This window comes from Strongylocentrotus purpuratus, unplaced genomic scaffold, assembly GCF_000002235.5.
Source record: "Strongylocentrotus purpuratus isolate Spur 01 unplaced genomic scaffold, Spur_5.0 spur5_scaffold_20, whole genome shotgun sequence".
NCBI classification, from domain to species: domain Eukaryota; kingdom Metazoa; phylum Echinodermata; class Echinoidea; order Camarodonta; family Strongylocentrotidae; genus Strongylocentrotus; species Strongylocentrotus purpuratus.
The window spans coordinates 35,212,193-35,219,301 of NW_022145606.1; positions in this window are offsets into that span (position 1 = coordinate 35,212,193).

Sequence of the window (7,109 nt, forward strand, 5' to 3'; positions counted from 1 at the left end):
ACTGTTGCGAGTGTGTTATGCCTCGGTCACACCTTTGCGTATTTGGCTTGCGTATTGCGTATTGCGTATTGCCAGAACGCATACATACCCGGTCATAACCATTACTATCAGGGTATCATGTTTAAGCCCTGCCATAAACAATCTTTATATGTTAGTTTTCACACCTTTCTTTAGTATTCTCAACATTCTCTTGCACACCCAATTTCCAAATGATATGACTTTTTTTTTCCATATTGTTTCTTAATGTCCGAGTTTCTGCTCCATACAATAGAACAGACAAGACTCAGCAATGGACCGGTTTACTTTCATGGATGTTTCTTTGCTAATGAACTACAATAATCGGAATGAAGTCTACATACATTATGTGTTGCTATGTCGGGAAAGCCTCAGGCAAGCTTTCGGGTTGTCAAGAACAACCTTTGTTAAACAAAGATAAGACTCATTCTTAGTTCAATTTCACCTTTCTTGCTGTCAACAGGTTTTCCATTATCATCTAACCCGAGCCTTAAAGCTATAACATCTCACCAAATCTTTTATTTATTTATCCTTAGAATTCTTCTTCAGAACCAAATTTCTGCTGTTTGGATTCTGCTGTCCAGGGATTTATTTAACTTCAAGCTCTTACACTTTTGCAGATTTTAGTAGTAATTTTTAGATTTTTAGATGAGATTTCTTAGCATATTTCCCATTTTGGTAAATGACTCCTTTGCAATTGCAATTATTTTTTGACTTCTGCATCACTCCTCCTATCTAAGGTGATTAAACCTCCAAGGTAGCAGAATTTGCCCTCTTGTTTCTCTATCTCATTATATGTATATTCTCTCTCTCTATTTCTCTTTCCCTTCTTTTTTCTTTCTCACATTCTCTTCTCTGTCTTCTCTCTCTACTTTCACTATCTTACCGTCCTCCCTTTATCTCTATTCTCTTTCTTTCTTCCTTTCTTCCTTTGTTTTTTGTTTTCATCTTCCTCCCTTTTCCATTTCTCTCTCATTAAAACTTTGTGTTTACTTTTATTTCTCTGTAATTGTCTTTCTCTTTTATTCTTGGTTTATTTCATTCTAGATCTCTATTTCTCCACCCCCTTGTCTCTCTCTCTCTCTCTCCGTCTCTCTCACACACACATACCTCTTTTTAAAATCCTATTTTGATATTTTCTTTCTCCAGCGCACATTTAGTAATTTCGATGTGAATATTGACAAATACACAAATGCGAGCATTATAATTTGATGACAGATTTTTTTTAAAAATCTTTCTTGGCCAAACTTGGCCAGTATCACGTCACATTTTTGTACTCTCAATTCATCACTTCGGGGACAGAGAAAGGACATTTGTGTCGAACAGGAATTTGAACCCTCCACTCTTGGACTGAGCTATGGGAGTCTAGCGAATGAATCTATATAAAATCCAATAGATTGATATGATATTTGCCAAGAGAAAATATATATGGACGAATCTTAGAAATACTAGTACGACGCAGCTATTTATATTTCATGACAATGCATCTTGAATGGCTTTTTGAATAACAATACTTACATCAACCTTGATTGAAACTTATCTCAATATTCAACTTTTTTCTATCAAGGGTAGGATAGCTTTAAATAATGTAAGGACAAATGTGAACGAATCTTACAAATATATTATAATGTAGCTATTTACATTTAATGTATAATTGTGTGGATAGCAATACTGTAGAAACTTTCGATTCGTCTCTCAAAATTTCATCTAAATATCAACATGTCTGATGGCAACCTACAGTATGATCAACACATTTGAATCCTGCCGAATTATTATTATAATGCAGCTATTGACATGCTATTAGCACATGATAGATCAAGAAACCATTTAAAATATTTCGTTGTTATTTGTCATTATAGAGTATTTGCATTTCTATCAAAATAAGATGTCAAAGATTAAAGCTTATCTGCCATAGTTTACAGGAGGGATTAGACCGCCCTACAAGGTAACTGGACATGTGGTTATCTCATCAACTCAGCTCTCAGTTAACATAAGAAAAAGAGGATCATGGGGGACAAATGGTCACCGATTAAGCGTTGTTTGTTATATAGAGGGCGCAAGTAGCTACAAGTAGTGCAGTGGACCTTTAAGATGTATTTTAAGAAACAGAGGAAAAGATGAAAATGATAAAGGTGTTGTGGTCCAGTGGATAGGTCTCAGGACTATAAACCACAAGTTCGAATCCCTGTAACAACACTAACGTCCTTTGGCAAGACGTTAATCTATATTGTGCCACACTCTTCCTATGTGATGTAAATGAGTACCTGGTAGGATTATCATATTTTACGGCTGCTGGAGCTAACTAAAGCTTGAGCAATATTTCTTTTTGGTAAACATAGGTCCAAAGCTTGCAAAGAAAATACCAGCAGTGAATTCTGACTTTACAAAATATTTAGGATATAGAACAGAAAACGCACTTAAAAAAAAAACAATAACAGAGAATGAAGTGAAATGCTACTTACAGACTTTAGATACAAACAAACGCATGTGGATATGATAATTTGCCTGCAAGATTGTTAAGGGATGCTACTCTATACATTTCAAGCTCATTATTAACATAAATGTTCAAGATTTCCATAGAAAGAGGTAAATTTTCTGAAAGTAGCAAAAGTGACACCTATTTATAAAAAGGGGCGAAACGATCTAGCTGGTAATTACAGACCTATTTCAGTTTTTCCTATACTGGGTAAAATCTTTGAGAAAATGATAAATAATCGTGTAATTGACTATTTCGGAGCAAATGATATCTTGTTTCAACACCAGTATGGTTCCCGTTAAAGAAACATAGCACAACACCATCATTAAATAATCTTGCAGATACATTATTGAAATACTTTGATGAAGGTAGAACAACAGTTGGCATCTTTATTGACATTCAAAAGGCATTTGATACTAATAACAACAGTATTCTCCTAAAAAAATGTCGACCTGTAGAATACGTGGGTTAGCTTTGCAATGGGTTGAAGATTTTTTTGTGTAAGCGATCACAGTCTATACAATATAAAGAAAACATTTCGGTGAAACTGAATATAACATAATTATGGTGTTCCTCAAGATTCCATTCTTGGACCAACATTTCTTTTACTGTATATAAATGACTTACTTAGATCCACAAACTGTTTACATTTAAGATTATTTGCTGATGACTCGAATCTATTTCATACTTTTAATACTCGACAAAAGGAAATTGATTTAGAAATTGTAAGTGAAAAATGAATGAAGGTCAGGAATGGTGTAATGCTAATGAAGTCACAATTAACCTACAGAAAACAAGCTATTATGATTATGAAATCCAAAGGTAAATCAATAGACAAAAAAGAATCTGTTCGAATATCAAGATCAGATATGAAAGAGATGCCCATTGCATCATTTGTAGGAGTTGAAATTGATTGTCACCGTTAATATTTGGACAATGAACAAATGCATACGGAAGAAAGTAGGCATTCTGTTTAAACTGAGACATTTTGTTCCAAAGAATATAGTCGTGTTATTATATAAGGCTTTGATAAAGCCCTACCTGTCTTATAAAATAGAAGTATGGGGAGCACTAACAAAGGTAATCTAAATTGTATATATTTAAGTCTAGAAATACTAATTATTTTTAAACTACGTGAACTTCTTGTATCAACATTTATTTATGATTTAGTAAAATGTATATTACCACACTCTTTAGTCGATTATTGTCAGATGATACCGCACAGATATGCAACAAAGAAAAAAGTAAGTGGCTTATTCTATCAAACAAAATGTAAGACACTGCAAGGACAATTTTGTATTTCGTTTGTAGGAATAAAGCTGTTGAATGATCATCCAAATTAAATTAAACTAAAAACATCAAGATTATCTGCTCGGAGACATCTTTCCATCTACCTTCTATGTAAATGACGTTGGCTCTAGCCCACGCACCCCTATCGTTTTCATTCTAATTTACTTAAATATTATAGCTGCCCTTAAGGTTTTACTGGATTTATGCATGCACGCACGTCTGTATGTTTTTTAAATAATTTTTATCAATCCATCCTTTTCATTTAATGAACATAGTGATGGTTGTACTTGTTCAAAGATGCGATTTCCTTTTAGAAATGTAAACAAGTTACAAGATACTATACTATTTTTGTGTGTACATTCATATATATATTTTGTTTCTATTACATGTATGTTATGCACAGAATGTGTAAAGCTTACTTTACTGCGTCGATGATGAATGAGGCTTTATAGGCTCAATAGCTTTTTGAATACCAGAATGTTTTTTCCATCGCAAGCAATCATATTTCCCGATGACGTCATCACCACGCGAGACAATATGAGGTGATACCGCCTATTGTTCTGAGAGCCCAGTCTAGTTCCCCAAATTAAATCTAGTTCTGTTGATAGAGGGAATGATGCTACTCTTCTTTTCTTCATACCACACCCACTCATCACCTGATCAATCACACACGTCTTATACTCATCATCTGATGTCACGACGTAGAGGTCGTCTGTCAGAGGATCGATGCAGGAATTCAGGATTACATCACTGTGGGGGATTTCCCTTTGAGTCCCCTGTCTGTCGATGATGAACACTCTGTGATCTGGTGGTGAGGGTCGAGCGATGAAGTGGCCTGATGCTAGTACGCCATGCAGTCTTATATTATCTCTGCAACTGATGGTATTCATGATATTACCATCAGCTGGGTTGATAACGCATATCTTAGACTGACCCCACTCAGCAGCGATGATCATCCCATCCTGGTCAGCAGCTACATCCACCCCTGTGAAATTAAGCGTTGTGTTTCTTGGTATTGCGACGTCATTGATGTGGTTCCATTGTCTGTCATACACACTGATGTATCCAGTTAAACTATCCCCTGTACACCCTTCACTGAATTTACTGCATACTACCTTGACATCATTTAACAATGCACAGGAGAGAACACGTGATGTACCATTACTGGTTACCACTCTCTGGGTGTGTTGAGTGTTCGTATCTAACATGTATGTATGTAGGCTACCGAACGTGTTATCTGTAATGATCACACTGCATTCATCAATGCATCCTACAATGATCTGGTTTGTGATTTTGGCCTTGACATTGATAGTTTGAACGAGCTTCCATTCCCCCTCATACCAACCAATCCTCCCATCATACTTCTCTCTCCCAGCACCTTTCACAAATCGCACACCCGATATGGTACAGATGATTTGTTTTACCTCACCCTCATTCAGTGGCTTCTTTAATTCATCACTCACTGCTGTCTTCACGTGATGCCCATCTTTGACGATATTTTTATCATTCTCGAGTACTGTGTCAAGTGTCTGTAATGTATTCTCTGTGTTCTCAGTGTCATCTTGCCATGTCTCCTCCAATTCCACAATCTTTTTCTCTTTCACTTCAGCGATTTTTTGAATGTCTGTTTGAAGAACATTTTGTTTAATGTCGATAGGTTCTCGTCTTTTCTCTGCATTTGTACGGTTCACTTCAAGTCGTTTCTCCCTCTCCTCGTCGTTCTTTCGAACCTTCTCATTGATTTTTTGAATCTCCTCTTGAAGTTTGTTATTCTTCTCATCAATCTCCTGGTTGATTTTTGCAGCATCCTCCTTTTCTATGTCTTTGTCCGTTTTAATCGCCTCATTTACCATAGAATCAACTTCATCTTTCAAAGCTTGTAGATGGGTGTCGGTGTCTTTCCTACACTTGCGAATCTGATCTCCATAAACTCGACAGAGCTTTAATTTGTCCTTTGCATTGTCTTTCAGAATGTTTAGTTCTGCTTTATATTCCATGATCGCGCCCTCTATATCCTGTCGCACGCAAGACTGCTCATGATGATCTATCATTACGCATGAATAACACAGTGCTACATGATGTGTTTTACAATACAATTCAATATCTTTATCATGCTTCACACAATACAGATTGGACCCACCCCTTCTTGCTTTTCCGATGCATCCCTCTTTGGAGGCGCAGTCATCGCAGAGCCTCCTTTTCTCTTTCGCGTAGTACGCCACGTCTGTGATTGACTGACAGTTCTCTCCTTCACAGATGTATTCTGCAGAGCTGAAGTTAGCCGCCATGCTGATCAGAGCATTGACCTATAGAATACAGCCCAAGTAAAATAATAAAAAATGATAATGATGATTATGATAATAGTAATAATTCTATTACTACTAAATATTATAATAAATAATAATGATAATAATAACAACAATACTATTACTACTACTACTACTACTAATAATAATCATAACAATCATAACAACAATAACAGTAATAATAATAATAATAATAATAATAATAATAATAATAATAATAATAATAGTAATAATAATAGTTGGTTCTTCTGTAGAGCCCATGTCGGTCAGATTTTACAATCCTGGCACTCCACAATAAAAATGTATGTACATGTACATGAATAAAGAGCTATAATACATATAGAGAGAGAGAAAGAGGTGAGGGGGAGGGTTACTGAGGAAGATTGGAAGAGCGCGGGGGAAACGAAGGCCGTAAACGGGGCTTCATAATTTGGGACTGACAGAAGAAACAGTTTGTGGGGAGGGGGAGGTGGAGACGGAGAGATAAGGAGAGAGAAAGACAGGAAAAGACAGAAAGAGATATAGAGGGGGATATCGTTGTATTTTACATTTGTACTTTTAATCAGGATGTCGTTATCTATTCAAGAGAGATATAAAAATGAAAATGCCTTTCTCATTAGCAAAATGAATTTTGTTTTCTTAATATCTTTCTCTTATTGTAATATATAATAACGTGCCCCAGCTCTTTGTTGTTTCCATTTTCCCTATAGATCCATATTAATACTCACCCTCGCCTCTTTCTTATGTCATCCTCGTCTCATACTCATTTTATGCTCTTTTCATAACTGTTTTTTTTTTTCAATTTTACTTACTTCCGTGTTTACAATATGATAATAACATACCAAATCCCCATTAAAACGACCCTAAGTTGCTGTTCTTACCTTCGTATTTTGAAATCTCAAAGAAAGTTCACCTCCTCGATTGGCTATCCGTCCATTGATGTTTAAACTTTACCTGAAGAAGATCTGATCGATAATGTACTGGTGATTTGTGCAAATCAAGATGGCATCTAAATTTTTACC